Genomic DNA, 19,527 nt, shown 5'->3' on the forward strand with positions numbered 1-19,527 from the left:
CTTTAAGACTTTAATTCACATTGTATACATTTCCAAAAAAAACTATAAACATTTAATAACCACCCTATGGTACGTGCACTAACAAGTGAGCTAGCCAGATTTGTGTCGTGCTATTGAGGGTGTGTTATTACGATATCAGGATGTTCAGGCTTTGATTATTATTTAAAATTAAATGTCAATTCTTGAAGCGACTGCGTCGTCTGTTAACCTGAAAACCGAGAATGCTGCCAAAAGTTGTAATGTTAATTATATTCACTCCTTCATTCTACACACTTTATATTAATATGCCGACCCAATGCAACTCATGGTATACCTAGCCCTACGTGTCGCAATTGGCACAGTTTCCTGATATATTATAATAATATTTGTATACAAAGTGAATTTCGTTGCTGCGTTAAGATTATAATATATATGGCAATACTATCGGCATGCTTTGTCTATGATAAAGCGCGTCAAAGTGTCACATTGTAAGAACTGTCAAAAGAGTATCATCTGCCACCTGCACGTTTTTGGTCTGCTGCGATAATCCAACGTACGATTTCGATTCCAAAGATGGACGTGAAACGCGAGCCGAATGAATTCGAACTTGATACAGAATGGCAGGTGCCCTTAAACCATCAAATTAACCCTGTGACCAATAATTATATAAAGCAAGAGATTGCCGACGGTGCCAGCATTGCTTTTGAGGTTAGTTTTATAAAGCCTATCGTCTTTTATAGTGACTGTACACGTCCATGGATTAACTTGCAGCAATAGTGGGTATTTTAAGTTTCGACTGTTTGACTCTCCAATCTCATTCTTCAACAGTAATCGAGACGCGATGTTGTCAATTTATGGTATTATTAGTCATAAAAATCGGTTGTCATTAAAATGAGTCGCTGCGTGGTGTACATCGTTTTTTTGCCGGTAAGTTTGCAACTATCGTTCTACTGCGAACAAATCCAACTGTCGCGTGAAAATTCAGAAGCTTCCGAATATTTTTAATTCATGTATGCAATCTTGCACCTGAAGGATAGTACAACATGTTTACACGTACATTTTATTGTTATGGCCGTGATAATACGTACTGTCAGCAGTAAATACATACACGTGTAAACGGGGTAGGTAGGTATGCAATGGTGTTTGGTTGTGTTTGCGGACATTGTCATTAATTTCGTACACGTATGTATTTCTTTGTAAGCGTTACAAAATTACGCGTACCTAGGTTAACTATATTAAACGTATCCAAATCCTTAAATAAATCCACTATGTACCTCATGGAATTACAAATAATTGGCTTGTGAATTCTTTTTTTCTGTACAAGAAGCTCAAAAAGTTAATATTAATATTTTGACGTTAATTGAAATATTTTTTATGTTCTTATTAATGGAATTTTGATAAAAGCCGATATTTATACTGGATTATTTACTGGTTACTGGTTAGGTACTTATATGTAAATGATAATATTATGTATCTATCGATTGCGCGAAGACAGACATACTGCACTGATCCATTTCATCTGAATGCAGTAACCGATTTTATTTGACATATTCCAACCATTAATTTGGTCAAGGCGGCTCTTGTGGTGCAGTGCGTAATGCACTGGTCTTTTATCCAGGAGCTCTGGATTCGATACCTACCCGGTGAGGATACAATTTGTGATGTTGATGACCTTGTACGAAAAAGCAAAGGCATGGTTATTATTAATAACTACAGAAACATATATATATTTGGTTAGCATTATTTGCAGATGTGTCATAGGTATAGCTATAATTTAATCTTATTTATTGTTTTCTATGGATTTTATCCCACAATTTTCGAGATATTTTAGATTTTATTGGCTCTTATTTTATTAGATGTGATAAGGTCAAGAGAAACCAGCGGTTAAAATGGTATTCAGTTTAATATTTAAAATAATGACATATTTTTATTACGAAAAAGTGAAATAACAAAAGCAAAAAGATAAATATATTAATCATGAAACTCCACATAGAAATCCAACACTTCCTTGTTTCCATCTACCTACGTCCTCTCGGTCAGTAGTACTGCTTCGTAAACTAGTGTAAAATGATTTTGCATCCGAGAAGGTATGAGATGAAGCAGTGACTTCAAATCTTTGATTTTAGCCGATGCAATTGGCTTATCCAAGAGCTACAAAAGTACCAACATATCTTTAAAATTAGGTGTTGTTGTTGCCGATCTTCCTCTTGTCCTAGGACGTAAGTCAACTTTCGTGACATCACCATCAAAATCAGTCTTCAATTTAATAAAATACAGTTCATCAACCAAAAGCATTATTTCCTGATATTAAACCAGTTAACATTTTGTCTGTCAACACATAGTTTTCTGTTGACTATGTGATTTTCTAATTTAGAAGTACCGAAAAAGAAATCTTTTTTCATTTGTTTTACCAACAACGGTTTTTTCTTTCTGCAATTTTTTATTTCACAAATATAATCATCGGGTGTGTAAAACCGCTGTTGGTGTTTTAGTGCACTTTCGATATCATTAAAATCTCTATCGTTGGCAAAAAGCTATGGCCGGAATATAGAAATTTCAATGTTACCAAATTTAATGTTGGATACGACTAAATTATTGACTATAATCAAAGAATTAGTTTGATATTCCTGTTCTGGCCGCCGCAAGAGTCTGAAAGACTAAGTGACAAACATCAGATGATACTTTTTCATTGAAGTGTTTCAACAAACAAGAACCGATTTCTTGAGAACCATTACCAGCTTTCCCCTCAGGCCATACGTAGCAATAACCTTGGTCTTTCTTAGCACTGTGTACTCCAATGCTATACAACCACAATTGCCTTTTATAAAACACAACATTTGTGGGTATTCTCTGTAATGGCAGAGGTTTTTCCATATCAAAAGTGATAAATTTAATTTCTTTATTTTCTTTAGCCAAAATTATATCACGTTTAAGATAACGTTGACCCTTTTCTGCTAATGCAATGCGCGTATCGTGCTTTGCTTTAAGATCTGGAATTTTATCTTGGTCCATTTCATTCACAACTTGTATTTTGAGTGTTTCTCATAGATTACAAATATCTTTTTTTAGCATTTTTGTCCTCAGATTAAACGAAGTGTAAAAAATTCTTTTAAATTAAGCAACACTTACTGCGTTTTCTTTTTCCTCGTCTTTGTATAGTTCAAATAACTTTACCAAAGTAATTTCTGGAGGTAGAAACTTTGCCTCGGAGGTTTCTCTACAGTAATGCGATTGGTAGGTACAGGAATCTGTTTTATAAATTTTATAACGGACCGCGTTACTGTAAGTGGCAATTTATTAAATCCTCCCTGGTTGATTCCTCGCTGATCTTTGAGCGGACCACGTGAAGAACATTTTAAAAGGCACGTGTGAACTCTGCCAGCAGAAATTTGTAATGTCTGACAAAACATCGGACGACAGACTACAGATGAACCTAGTGTGTATGTTCGTGAAAATATTCTAATAGGTAATGCTAATAGTCAGAACGTACCTACTGGTTTTACTACTGGTGTTACTTTGACTGGTTTCTCACTTACTTTTACAGAAATGTAAGCTGTCTGAGAATCATACGATGCTATTTCCCAATTTTTTTTAAATTCAGACATTCTATCACTTACATTCATATTTTCATTGCACTTTTTTGTGCATTTGCATTTATAATCAATAAACTAAATCTATAATTTTGGCGGGAGCGCAACTGTCAAATTACATAGACAATACGTGTATAATGTGACCAGTGTAGAGAATCACGGTTCTGCAGTATGTGTTTATGCCGCCTAGGCTTCAGCAGATTACGTTTTATGTTGTATTTGAAACTGATTGAAATGCAGTAAGCGATCAACTATCTTTGGTTGCTTTCTGTGTAACATGTGTTTCAATATATTCTATCAACAATAGTAATGCTGAAAATAGACAATAGGCTTGGTCATTTTATGCAGATTTTATAAAATGAATATTTGCTTATACTATTAAATGTAGAATATCATCAACTGACTTTGACTGTGTTATGCAGAATACAAAATCATCCATATTTTATCGTAATAGTAACTAGAGTGGTGTGATTGTTTTCTGCTGATCACAGGCACAGTGTCCGGCTTGTATAATCAGCAGAATATTTCTATAGTATTTTATTTCAAGAATATTTTTTTGCGTCTTGGCTCATTTCAGCAGAATGTAGAGAAAACCTTCTCGCATCTGATCTATATCATATCTCATTTTTATTTTTTGTGGACTGGCCACTTTCTGCATAACTATGTCCAATTATATATTGTGTTTTTCAGAACCTTCAAACAAGAGACACGGTAAATATAAAATCGGAACCCGAATTTCAGCGAGTGGACATCAAGAAAGAGTTTATTGAAGATACAATTAATTATAAAGATCCGCAACCAAGTAGTTCGTATTCGGAATATAGCCCACTTAAACAGGTAAGTAATCCATTTATTTTAACCATGTACATACTTTACAATATACGTAGAAACATGAAGATATTGTGTTTCTTTCACGTATCTAGTCTATAAAATGAAAGATGACAATAAAACAAATAAATAGTGGATAATATTATCTAGTGACATGATAATAAATTATGCATGCAGGGGCTAAGGGTTCATAGGGACCATCCCCACATCATTATCATGTGGAGAATGCGTAAAAAACTTCCGATTATTTTATCATTGTCATAATATACCTACTTAATTAAATAAATTAATGAATTATTTCATTTATTTCATCTACCCGTTGCAATTTTAGAGAGTTATTTATTATTGTTATAGATACTAATAAATAAAGCAATAATTGTAAATTATTATGATTGCGCGGTATTAAAATATGCATACTGTACCAAAATGTGGTACCTACTTTTACTCTACTCACTCTACCCGGTTGAGTTAATGTAATATTTAATTCCCTAAAGTACACTACGGCCAACTCAAATCGATATTCTGAAGGATGCCAAACACACTTGCAGGGTGAAACAAAAGGCTACTCACTTTGATCATTCAGATCAGAATCTATTTTGTACAATGAAAAGTGAACAATACGTAAATTGTCAGGGCCGATCGATATCAAATTGAAATCTGGATTAGAGCGAACAACTAACAGGACAACGACATGTATCTTAAAACAATGTTTATAAAATTATGTTCGCATCGTTTAGCTCATCTAGGGAATCTGCGTAACTTCAGTGGATAATTAAAGGCATACATTTAATGCGGATGAAAGTTTAAAAAATGGTTACTTTGTCTAGATCGTGTGGTGCTAATAATTATATTTTAAATGTTTTTATAGGAGAACGCAGCAAATCTTAAGTCGTCGGAAGAAGGAAAAATTGATGACATCATACAAATCGACAAACAAGATATTAAAAAAGAACTCGAGGATTTCAACAAGAGTTTTAAAAAAACACGTGGCACTGTTAAACGAAATGTTTCTAAATCATTCCCCGAATTAGTGGCTGTTATAGAGTTGGAAAAAAAATATTTTCATGTTAATAATTTTGTGTGCGGTATATGTGATAATTTTTTTGCATCGTTAGACTTGCTCGAGTTTCACAAAGTGTTGCATAAAAATATAATCCATAACATCACTAATGAGGATGTTAAACAATGTAATCGTAGTAAATGTAATGTCTCTTGTCACACTCCATTTGAAAGCGATGACTGTAATTATTCTAGTGACACGAAAAAATTTAAATTGCTGCATACCGGAGAAAAGCCATTTCAATGTAATCAATGTGATTATTCTTGTAAAACATCTTTCCATATGAAATCACACAAGATGACTCATTCTGGTATAAAGCCATTTAAATGTAATCAATGTAATTACTCATGTATATCATCTGGTAACATGAAACGACACAAAATGACACATACTGGTATGAAGCCATTTAAATGTTATCAGTGTGATTACTCTTGTATTACATCCCGTCATCTGAAAGTACACAAAATGACACATTCTGGTGTAAAGCCATTTAAATGTGACAAATGTGATTATTTTTGTAAAACATCTAGTGACATGAAACGACACAAAATGACACATTCAAGAATAATTCGATTTAAAAATGATCAATGTAATTACTCTTGTATAACATCCCATGACCTGAAGCCCCACAAAATGACCCATTCTCGAGAAAAGCCCATTCAATGTGATCATTGTGATTACTTGTCTATTACACCTAGTCAAATGCGATTACACAAAATGACACATTCTGGTATAAAGCCATTTAAATGTGATCAATGTGATTACTCATGTATAACATCTGGTAACATGAAACGACACAAAATGACACATACTGGTATAAAGCCATTTTATTGTGATCAATGTGAATACGCATGTATAACATCTGGTAACTTGAAATTACATAAAATGACACATTCCGGTAAAAAGCCATTTAAATGTGACAAATGTGATTATTTTTGTAAAAGATCTAGTGACATGAAACGACACAAAATGACACATTCTGATATAAAACCATTTAAATGTAATCAATGTGATTACTCTTGTAAAATATCTGGTTACATAAAACTACACAAAATGACACATTCTGGTATAAAGCCATTTAAATGTGATCAATGTGATTACTCGTGTAAAACATCTCCTCAGCTAAAATTACATTTAATGATACATACCGGTATAAAGCATTTAAATGTAATCAATTTGAACACGCTTGCATAAAATCTATTAACATGAAATTACAGAAAATGACACATTCTGGTGTAAAGCCATTTAAATGTGCTCATTGTGATTATTCATGTAAAACATCGTTCCACATGAAATCACATAATATGATGACTCATTCTAGTATAAAACCATTTAACTGTGATCAGTGTAATTACTCTTGTAAAACATCTGGTAGCATGAAACAACACAAAATGACACATTCTGGTATACAGCGATTTAAATGTGATCAATGTGATTACTCTTGTAAAACATCTGGTAACATGAAAGTACATATAATGACTCACACTGGTATAAAGCCATTCAAATGTGATATATGTGATTATGTTTGTAAAACATCTAGTCATTTAAAATTACATATAATGACACATACCGGTATAAAGCCATTTAAATGTGACCCATGTGATTACGCATGTATAACATCTGCTAACATGAAATCACACAAAATTACTCATTCTCTAGATAAGCCGTTTAAATGTGAGCAATGTGATTATAATTGTAAAAGATCTCGTCAGATGAAATCACACAAAATGACGCATACTGGTATAAAGCCATTCAAATGTCATCAGTGTGATTACTCTTGTACATTTTCCCGTAATCTGAAAGTACACAAAATGTCACATTCTGGTGAAAAGTAATTGAGATGTGATCAATATGATTACTAATGTATAAGATCTCGGATGAAATTACATTTAATGATACATACCGGTATAAAGCTATTCAAATGTCATCAATTTGTGACGACATGTATAACATCTGGTAATATGAAATGACACATTTTGATGAAAATCCATTTAAATATGATATTTTAGTGCTTATTCTTGTAGAAAATCTTTTAATATGAAATCACACAAAATGACTCATTCTAATGAAAAAAGTAAATGTGAAAATAATATCCTGTAACTAAATTTACCGAAAATGAAACTTGAAAATGAATTTTTCATTTAATCAACCAACTAAATGATTTTTTATTGTTGTTCTATTGTTTAACTATTATTTATTCAACGAATAAGTCAATAATATATGTGAATGTCACATTCTATAAACTGAATATAGATAATTTGAAAACATCTCATGCATACACACACTAGAAAAAATCATTTTGTACCAAAACCGATAGCCAACATAACGCAATTGGATAATCATTTGATTTTACAACTACTAGTTAAAATAGCGTAAATAACTAAGATGCCCGTCTTTGAATTGCAAAAACATAGTGACAGAATACTGGAATCCTGCAGGTAGAGGATCAAGTCCTGTCGGTTATCGTGTTTTTTCCACTAACGATTTTTATTAGTGTGTATATGCATGCGTTCTTTTCCAAATATGTATATTTAATTTATCTTGTTTAATATCTTTTGATATCAAACTACACAAACTGACAATTAAAATGAATGTAGATAATGTCTTGCATTTTTGTTGCTAGATACTGGTTAGTACTGTGTTTTGATATTTTTGTTATGTATTTGGAATATATACTTGTTAAAATAACTCATCTGTTCAGTGAACTAGGACTTGATCTTTGATGTAATAAATAGAAGCTATAATTATCTTCAAACCAATTGTGTTATTATTTTTCTGTTACACATTATTCTCTACTATGTTTTATTAGTAACACAGTAAAATTAGAAGTGCAGTTGTAAATGGCGAATAAATAAGTTTTATTTAAACTTTTTGATAAATGATTACTAAGGCTACACATTGTCTAGGAAGAGACGGTTTGGTAATCTTACTGGCCAGCACCTCGAGATCATTATCATTGCTCAAGTCGGTTCAACCAGCTGTGGACCTATCGGACCGTCCGATCTGGTTGCCACAAAGATGAATTTGTGGCTTCATACTGCCAACGTGATAAGATCTTCACTTAGAATGTTTGGAAGTTTTGTATTAGCTTGAGTTACTACTAAAGTGCAACTACTAGTGAAGTAGAAGTTACTACTTAAAACTCTTTTTGAAAAAAGTGAGACACCTCGCCGGAATCGAACCCGCATCCCTCGGTTATTGCGCCTAAGCACATTGGCTACAATGCTAAAGGAGTCATATCTAATTACGACAAACTTTAACTAATGGCTTTTAATACTCACTGAAGCGCTTTCTAAATAATTGAGCTATGTACTTACATATTTTCTCATAAGTTTTTTCAATATGATGTATGTTCAATAATTAGAATGCTAGGTACATTCCTAAATCTTGTGAATTAATCGTTCAATAAAAAAATAGTTAATAATTATTTATTCAATATTAATAATAAACCATACGTACCTAAGTAGTTTTACACAGTGAAGGTTTTACGCACATATTACATATTTATTTCAAAATTGGTAGTCGCCCCATAGTCCAGTGCCTTACGGGGTCTCTAGGTTTGAACTAGGTGATCCATATAGTAGAGTCGCCCATTTCCAAAGGCCACCTTGTCCATTTTGTTTGGCTTGGAGATATTCACGAAAAACGTGTATGCAACCTCTGATGAAAAAAATAAATTTCTCTTTTTTTAATCAAACTGAAATAAATATAATATAATGGTCGTGAAATAAAAACACTTATCAATATCATACACAGTTTTTAAAATATTTGAAGATTTGTCATGGACAAGATAATTTTATTTTGACACAGTTTTATGGACTTGATGCATTTTGGAAACATTTTTATGGACAAGGTGAGTTATGGTATAACGTGTATGGAACATCTGCAAGAAAAGAAACATTTATGTATTGTTAATTAAATTAAAATTTAATATATGCTTGCGATAAACACATCGTTTTCTAAAATATCGTACAGAGTTTTTGAAATATTAAAAGATTTGTCATGGACAAGATGACCTTTGGACAAAACGCATTTTGAAATTGGACGCTGTTTTTCAACCGTTATACGGGCTGCAAACGACTACTATAGGAACATTTTTTATAGAATATGTATGTGCTCATTTGAATATAACTTAAGTATTACTGCATATTCAGTTCATTTTTGGTCAAAACTGGAAAAGATGAATTTTGGAAATGGGTGACTCACTATCTATTATAATAATATATTATGTACATAAATGGAATTTTCTTAATTATTTTGAGTCACACTACTTTCTGACATTCTGCTGGTTCAGCACATTACCATAAATGGATATGAGACGACGATGGATTTCAATAGGGTGGACTCCGTCCTGGTTGAGAAAGCGAATGGTTGAACGCACCTCGCAGGCGGCGGGATTCTATAGTAATGCGTCCATCTAAAAGAGTAGGCACCTTTCAAAACTACAAACAGGTTCAATTCAATACCTGCACAAGGATAATAATAACAATTTCAAAATACAAGAAGAATTTATAATCTATTCTGCTCTGTCGGATTTAGCTTTGCAACCTTTAAGTACGATAATATTATATTCGGAACAGGATATTGGAGTGGTTCTGCATTTTATTTTGGGTAGACAAGGATACGCTGACTGTGTCAATATATTGTCTGATCATATTATTGTACTAGGTGGGGCTCAATAAATAATATGGGATTTATACCCAAATGCCCAAAAGCTATGTTCTTCCATTGCGTCACCCATGTCATCGTTTGCAAAATGTTTTAAATAAAAAAAATATTAAATTAAAATGATGTTTTATGTGTAGAATTTACTTCAATAAATAATATTGCTATATTACATTATCAACAAAAGATTTTAAGCCAAAGGTGGTGCACTTGCACCACCTTGCATCACGCTGCCGGTGCCCATGTAGCTGATATAGGTAGGTACTGGATTATTTGTTAGGTCAGGTTAGGTTTTCATTCTTGAATTATCATTCATGAATTTTGCCAAAATCGGCTAGGTATATAAAATGAATTATTTTTCATATTGTACAGTATACGGTCATTTACGACAGAAAGCTCACGGCGAACGTACTACGGTGAAATGTTTTACGTACAATTTACATGTAACCGGAAACGAGGACATAATATTGTTACGCATTTTTCGATAAAAATAAAAAAAGATACCTACTGGACACGGACATTGACATAAAAAAGTCGACTTGTCCGGATAAGAGGACCCTGGGAATCCTAGTCTGTGGTGATGTGATAAACCGCCATTATACTCGTAATATGTATTAACAATGGGAATATTTTGTATTACAATACCTACCTACAATTACGATGCTAGGATGTTCATGCTTTGATTATTTTTTAAAACTAAAATGTCAATTCTTTCTAATGAAGCGACTGCATCGCCTGTTAACCTGTAAACTGCGAATGTGGCCAAAAGTTGTAATATTAATTATATTCACTCCTTCATTCTACACAGTATATAATAATATGCCAACCCTATGCAACTCATGGTATACCTAGCCCCATGTCGCGTCACCGGCACAGTTGCCTGATATAATAATAATTATATAATCACAAATTGAATTTTTCTGCTGCGTAATGATTATAATATATGGCAATACTATCAGCATTTTTTATCTATGTATAAAGCCCGTCAAAGTGTGCCATTGTCAGAACTGTCAAAAGAGTATCATCTGCCACCTGCACGTTTTTAGTCTGCTACGATAATCCAACGTACGCTTTCCATTCAAAAGATGAACGTGAACGCGAGCCGGATGAATTCGAACTTGATGCAGAATGGCAGGTGCCCTTAAACCATCAAAACAACCCTGTAACTAATAATTATATAAAGCAAGAGATTGCCGACGGCTCCAGCATTGCCTCTGAGGTTAGTTTTATAAAGCTTTTGTCTTTAATAGCACCTGTACACGTCCATTGATTGCTTGCATCAATAGTGTGTATTTTAAGTGTCGACTGTCTCTCCAATCTCAAATTTCAAGAGAAAGCGAAATGCGATGTTGTCATTTTATGGTACTATTTGGCAGTCATAAATATCGGTTGTTATTAAAATGAGTCGCTGCGCGGTGTAGTTCGTTTTTTGCCGGCAGGTTCGCTACTATCGTTCCACTGCGAAGACGCAGATATCGAGCAATTCTAACTGTCGCGTGAACATTCAGAAGCTTCCGTATATTTTTAATTCATGTATGCAATCTTGCAACAGCAGGATAGTACAACATGTTTACGCGTACATTTTCTTGTTATGGCCGTGATAATACGTACTGTAAGAAAAATAACTGAAAAGATTGGGGTTTACAGTAATTTCTCCTACGAATTCACGGAATCAGTACCACAAAATATTTTATTTAATATTTAATAACTATGCAGACTGAGAGATAACTAATTGGCCTATCTTTCATCTCTTACTCATTATTATTATTAGCTCATCGTGCTCCTCTCTCCCATTAGGACATTGTGGTGACCTCAGTCTTAGGTATCGGCTCCTGAGACATTCCCAGGCTAAAAATACTGACGTAGAGTTCCTTGATACGCTCGATTATGACAGTGTGTAGTGCGGGCGACTTAGTTTCGAAGTGTCTATGTTTGTGTTGACGCTGAAGACATAATTTGACTTTATTTCGTTTATTTGTCCGCTGTTGGCGTTCCAGTTGGCAATCTGCAGAGTTGTTGGCTGTGAGGTGTTAATAACTATAGTGGGTTGTGTATGCTGTGACTTAGTGGAGCAATTCAATGCTTTGGGCAGGGGTAGCTCTGAGTTTTCCAATGAGTGCCTAGCTGGGTTAAAACTTTGGGAGAAATTGGGTAAGGTTGCCTTATACCTAAAGTGAATTGGCGGATTGGGTAAATATGCACTAGGAACGAGCCGCTGCATTAGCGGTCTGCGACTAGTGGTTACCTGCCTATTCCAAGATGTTGGCCATGACTCATAATAAAGACTTCTAGCAGGGTGAGGCGTTTTCAGACAACTTATATAATTCGCACGATGTGGACCCTCACAGTTGGTACAACGGCTGGTCCCATATCTGGAACCTTTTTGCAAACTAAGGTAATTAGGAATGTATCTAAGTACATATAAACAAACTCGCTCGTCATAAGTATTTTCTAAAAATTACCTAGCGCTTCGGTTCACTGACTTTTCTATACCGACCATTACCGATCACCTCCGTGACATTCTCATAAGCGTTTTACCCGGAATCTCGTCAAAATGAATATATTTATTTTTATATTTTAAATACGATCTGTCTTCTGTTTGTTTTCTTTAGGTTAACACCACTAGCACTGTTATGGCTAAATCAAACTTGTGTTTGTCAGAAGCAGATGAATTATACTCCGACATACACATTGATGAACATGACATTAAAAAGGAACTCCAAGAATACAACGTAAGGTTTACAAATAAATACTTTTATTTCAAAATGTTAGTATTGTAAGTTCTGATATGGTAATACTAGCAGTATCACCCAGCACTGCCCAGGAGTGGAATGGTTTACTATTTGAAAATAAAAATTCTAAATTTAGTTCGTCGAGTGCAAAGAATTGAATTTAAAAAAAAGTGAAACAATATTATTTATTTAATTTTTCGATAATTTAGTATATTTGTGTATTGCATTTAAATATCTAAAAAAGTAGTACATTCAATTTATTATTTGTAGATTTTTCTATATAATATGAATATCTATGCATAATATAAATACCCAATCCATCATTCCAGGGCTTTTCGATATACAATATTTGTGGCTTTTCCATTTGGTGCCAAAATATATAAATTTTTACTACTCTCCAATCTTGATACCGCTACATACCGTGAGTGAAGCATTCCAATCTAATATCGCAGCACTGCGTCGCCCGCGCCGCGACGGCTCGGTTGGCTCCCTGCCTATTAGCGATTCTAATGGCACAATTATTTGCATCTAACTTTGCCATTTGACCTCCGATCGAGCTGAAATATATGCCAAATCTAACTAATTGTTCGTGAGTGAAGCAATCCGATTTAATGTGGCAGCACACCGTCGCCCGCGCCGCGTTTGGCGATTCAAATAACAATTATTTCCATCTAACTTTGCCATTTGACCTCCGATCGAGCTGAAACATACAGAAATATTTTTTAAATAATGATATTCTAGCGAAATATTCATTAAAAAATGAGGTTGCAGCATTAAATTTCGCATTTCAAGGGCCTGGACGTGGCGGCATTTTCCGCAAAAACCGTAAAACTGTCCCCAGGGTGCAACGGGTCAAATATGAAATTTGGCCCCCCACTACGCACTCCGGCTCTTCTGTCTCTGTCTACCCTCCAAATTTTGTCGAACTCCGACTGCGCGTGTAGATTTGTATAAAGAAAAACCGACACCACGTTACAAACAAATATATTTTCGAAATTATAGTATAGCATATGCATCTTCCTTTAATCTGTAGCGCGATGGCAACCTTTTTTATTCTTACGTGTAAAGTATTAGTAATAATGAGTGGGGTAAGTATATATTTTTTTAAATTAATTTAGGTTAATCAGTAAAATTAATCACAGATAATAAGTAGAATAATTATTATTTGGTATAAAATAATATGTGAAGTCCTAATAACAGCGGACACAAATAGCGTAACTAATGAAATTAAATTTCATCAAATATTAGGTACAGCTGCGATGAATATAATCGGATATCGTTAAAAAGATAAAAAACATTCGTATGAACATAAAGTTAGAAAATCGATGATTTTGAATTATTATTACTCACACTACTCTACTGTACCAGAGTTGGTTAAATACATACACATGGAGATGCATATTAAATTCGAATCAAGTTATCAACTGTCAAATTTATCATCGGTTGATTAAGTGACATTTTTTGTTCACCGCGTCCAACATTAAACGCGTGATTATACTAATGTACCAAAATGAAGTAAGTACGCTATTTTACTCTGCTCACTTAAGAGGACGTTCTACAGAATTGGCCTTGAGAATTGAAAATATGATTTTTTAACATGTGGTCCATAATATCTGGTCTACTAGTTAATATAAAAAGGTCGTGTCAAAGTTGTTTGTGTTAATAAATTTGCTCTGTGACTGATCCGACTCATATTTCACATTTATTTCATCAGGGCTGTCGATGACATAAATCATAATATATATTTATAATTTTAAATTTTTATTTATAATATATATTATTTAAGTTTTGTGCACCTAATGCCGGGTCCACACTGGCAACAAGTTAATTTGCTGGCAACCTCGTTAGATTTTACGATAATTATTGTAAAATTTCTTAAGCAATTATGGTAAGTATCGTAAAATTTAATGAGGTTGCCAGCAACTTGTTGCCAGTGTGGAAATGGCTTAATATCCACTGTGGTTCACGTAGTGGCATGGACCTGGGGTTAGCTAATTCAGGAAGTCAACACCCATGATAGAATTTTTTCCAGTTTTGGTTGCATTATATTCCAAAACTCTTCTGTAAAAATCGTTTCCGAGTTTATAAATGGAAATTTCTCGGTATACATAGTAAACAAACCTACGAATAAAAAAAGACAAAAAGGAACATACTAATTCATCGCAGTAAAATCTGGTAATGAAATTCGCCATTTTGAAAAGCGACGATTTTGCGTAAACAAATATCACGTGGTCTGTACGTGTGCGGCAAACTTCGAATGTGTTTGTAATTTTGTGCAAAGTGCGAATGTAATGTTTTCAAATAATTGATATGGATTAATTATACCATCGTATTATTTTCTCGAAATCATAAACATACTATAATAGTATTTGAGTATCAACCTATGTTCAATTTGAATTGGGTTATAATAATAATATACCCGTATATATATCAATAGTATGTTTGCTACAAAATCCACCCAAGTTATCAGTACGTACTTGCACAGGTTTGATTAAAAACCATGATGAAATTAACATTTAAAAAATATGAATGCTTAATATTATTTTGACAGCCCTGTTTTCTGATCGGCTTCATCTCGCAGGTGTTCATAAAATAATAATAATTCTCCGCGCGGCAGAAATTATCAGTAATAATAATAATATTTCTTGAAATAAAATCTCCGATGATTAGTGATTTTTGCGAAAAGATCGATTTAAATTGACGTAGTTACGACGCCGAGGTCCTTTATATACTGAATTATATTTGAACGGCGGGCTCTTCAGCGGGCCTTTAAGAGATAGGTCAATGGTTGAGTTAAAACAATAGTAAGTTAATTCACGCTAAAGTACACTACGGCCAACTCATATCGATATTCTGAAGGATGCCAAACACACTTAGGTACATGCAGAGTAAAACAAAAGGCTACTTCACTTTGATCATCCGGATCAGAATCTATTTTGTAAAATGAAATGTGAACCATACGTAAATTGTCAAGGCCGATCGAGGTCAAATTGAAACCTGGATTAGAACGAAAAACTAACAGGATGATTATACCCACTTCTCTGTTATGAAAACGACATGTATCTTAAAACAAAGTTTTTAAATTATTTTTGCATCATTCAGCTCAACTAGATAATCAACAGCATACATGTAATGCGGATGAAAGTTTAAAAAATGGTTATGCTGTCTAGATCGTGATGTGCTAATAATTATACTTATTATAAATGCTTTTTTAGGATAACGCAGCAAATCTCAAGTCGTCGGATGAAGAGAAAATTGATGACATCATACAAATCGACGAACAAGATGTTAAAAAAGAAGTCGAGGATTACAACAAAAGGCTTAAAAAACACGTGGCACTATTAAACGAAATGTTTCTAAATCATTCCCCGAATTAGTGGCTGTTATAGAGTTGGAAAAAAAATATTTTCATGTTAATAATTTTGTGTGCGGTATATGTGATAATTTTTTTGCATCGTTAGATTTGCTCGAGTTTCACAAAGTGTTGCATAAAAATATAATCAATAAAATCACTAATATGGATGTGAAACAATGTAAACGTAGTAAAAGCAAAGTCTCTTGTCAAACGCCATTTAAAAGCGATGAGTCTTATAATTATTCCAGTGACACAAAAAAACTTAAACTGACACATACCGGAGAAAAGCTATTTAAATGTTTCCAATGTGATTATTCTTGTAAAAGATCTAATCTACTAAAATTACATATACTGACACATTCTGGTGAAAAGCCATTTAAATGTCATCAGTGTGATTACTCTTGTAAACAATCTGGTAACATGAAAAAACATATAATGATGCACACTGGTATTAAATCATTTAAATGTCATCAGTGTAATTACTCTTGTATAACATCCCAAGATCTGAAAGTACACAAAATGACACATTCCGATGAAAAGCCATTTAAATGTGAACAATGTAATTACTCTGCTAAAAGATCTGGTACCATGAAATTACATATAATGACACACACTGGTATGAAGCCATTTAAATGTGATCTATGTGATTATTCTTGTAAAACATCTAGTCATTTGAAATTACATATAATGACACATACTGGTATAAAGCCTTTTAAATGTCATCAGTGTGATTACTCTTGTATTACATCTCGTGTTCTGAAAATACACAATGTGATACATTCCGATGAAAAGCCATTTAAATGTGATCAATGTCATTACTCTTGTAAAAGATCTGGTACCATGAAATTACATATAATGACACATACTGGTATGAAGCCATTTAAATGTGATCTATGTGATTATGCTTGTAAAACATCTTGTCGTTTGAAATTACATATAATGACACATACTGGTATAAAGCCATTTAAATGTAATCAATGTGATTACTGGTGTATGAAATCAGGATACATCAAATACCACAAAATGACTCATTCTGATGAGAAGCCATATAAATGTGATCAATGTGGTTACTCGTGTATAAAATCTAGTCGGATGAAATCACACAAAACGACTCATTCTAGTTAAAAATAATTACGTGTTATGTTAAATGCAATTAAATCCTCTTGTATAACATCCCTTTACTGAACTTACTGAAAATGAAACGCATCCCGGTGAAAAATCTCTTAAATTTTTCAATGTTATTTTTCATTCAACCATGAAATCACATTAAATGATTTATTTTTGTGAAATACCATTTATTTACAGTGCAAATCTAGTTATACAAATTTACATAACATGACATGCTGGCGAAGACCCATTTAAATGTGGCAATTTAATTTGTTAAGTAAACTATTTTTTTTTCTACGAATGGGACACAAGATTTGAAAATGTAACTTTCTATATATTGAAATAAACATAATTTGAAAATACCTCATGCATATAAACACTAGAAAAATCATTTTGTACTAAAACCGATAGCCAACATTATATACAACGCAGTAAGCATTTTATGAAACTCACTAGTTAATATTCTCGTAATTAACTAAGATGCCCGTAACTTTATTTTAAAAGCATAACTGGAGGGCTTCCAGCAAATTCAAGTCCCGCGGGTGTCGTCTTTTTTTGTTTGATAAACAATGAAATGCATATACATAACAATATACGAGTAAGAACTAAATGCACATATTTACATGTATTTGTATTATCAATATGATTTTATAATATTATGTATTTACTGATATACCTATACAATATACCTAACACAATTATTATACGAAATAACTAATAATTAATGTGATAGATGAGCTTGTTTCAATGAAAATAAAAGTATCACATTTAGCTTGATATTTGAAAAAGCAAGTTGTTGGTCAAGACGCAGTCTTCCAATTTACCGGAGGAAAAATACTACCCGGTTAGCGGTTTCTTTACGAAGAACTAACCGGGTAACCTGTTATAACCGTTTTATTTAAAAAAAAAAATTGAATTTTCAAATATTGTCGATATTATTTTTTGCAAATCATTTCCCTTTGACTCCACAATTAGACGTGCATTTTAGCCACCTCTCTATCAATGAGATATAACACAATATGTTTTCCCCTTGCTGAACCTAAGTCCATGTCCATGCTCTGGATCCAAACACATATTGAAATAAGATCATGTGACACGTTACCACTTACCACTCGCTCATGTAGGTACATAATTTTATTAATATTAATTCTATTGTAGACCTAAATATAATTTTGTTAAGACATAATAAAGTTTTGAATGATTTGAAGTGAGTATTATTTTTGACTTTTGATATTGATAGCATTTTTGGTGGCTAAAACTTCTAAATGGGTGGAACTCTGATAATAATTTGACGATGATTTCCCAAAAGAAGACCATTTTCATGACGAATGGGAAATTGAGGACGATTCTAGCAAATACATAAAGTTACAGAATGACAAAGGTAGAGTGTGGTAGATCACTGCATTATGATACTAGATAGTGGATAGTTGATCACAGCCTAATTCGAATTGGACATACCTGGTCTATGGTAAATTAAATTGTTATAAACATTGCCTGGTAATTGTTCATCTTTTAAAATTGTTTGGCATTTTAATAATCAATAATTCACAGTAAGTCAGCAATTAATACTAGAAACAATTAATTATTAACAAGCGGCTCTGGCGCTTGCCTTCCATCCGTGAGTTCTGCATTCGATTCCCAGTCACGACACAATATAATATTTTATATTGTGTTTTTCTCAAATCCTAGGTGTTTGTGATTGTTTAAAATTACTAACAACCACCTTGTACGAAATAGCAAGGGCATGGTTATTAATAATTCAAAAAAAGGTACTAAGACTTTAGTCATTATTGTCAAGCATGTACCTATCATTTTTAATAGGTACCTATGATTATAATTTAGTACCTACATGATGGATACAAAACATAAAAAATATTATTTTTTATAATACTTGTAGGTATACTAGGTAATAATTTATTTAAAAACATATCTCATAAATAAAAAAAATGGTTAATGGGTAAACGCGGGAAATTACCCGTTTAACGGTCAGGTTAAGAAATCCGCGGTTACCCGGTTTCGGTTGAAACCGGTTTGGAAGCTCTAGTCAAGACCCTTCAAGCACGGCCGCTTAAAATTTTTATAAGATCTAGGGCTGGAAAACTTTACGAAGATATTCTTTATTAAGCAAAATCCAGAAAATATCTAATGGAACATCGGCGAAGTTTAGTTTTAGTGTCATGTCGTTCCTCAATCCAACAAATTCCTCACGAG

General features: G+C 33.2%; 2 long non-coding RNA genes across 2 annotated transcripts; both read left to right on the forward strand.

Annotated features, from left to right (window-relative positions):
* The first annotated feature begins 459 nt into the window (after nucleotides 1-459).
* Nucleotides 460-8,209, forward strand: LOC147076542 (uncharacterized). The gene is made up of 3 exons (XR_015069640.1): nucleotides 460-687; nucleotides 4,260-4,406; nucleotides 5,266-8,209. It is a non-coding gene; the product is annotated as an uncharacterized LOC147076542 (long non-coding RNA).
* A 2,916-nt stretch (nucleotides 8,210-11,125) lies between these two features.
* Nucleotides 11,126-18,519, forward strand: LOC147076543 (uncharacterized). Its single transcript, XR_015069641.1, has 3 exons — nucleotides 11,126-11,341; nucleotides 12,735-12,854; nucleotides 16,070-18,519. It is a non-coding gene; the product is annotated as an uncharacterized LOC147076543 (long non-coding RNA).
* Nucleotides 18,520-19,527: the final 1,008 nt, after the last annotated feature.

Source organism: Rhyacophila brunnea, unplaced genomic scaffold (genome assembly GCF_057557595.1).
Source record: "Rhyacophila brunnea isolate RB1 unplaced genomic scaffold, BYU_Rbru_1.0 scaffold_13, whole genome shotgun sequence".
In the NCBI taxonomy this organism is placed as follows: domain Eukaryota; kingdom Metazoa; phylum Arthropoda; class Insecta; order Trichoptera; family Rhyacophilidae; genus Rhyacophila; species Rhyacophila brunnea.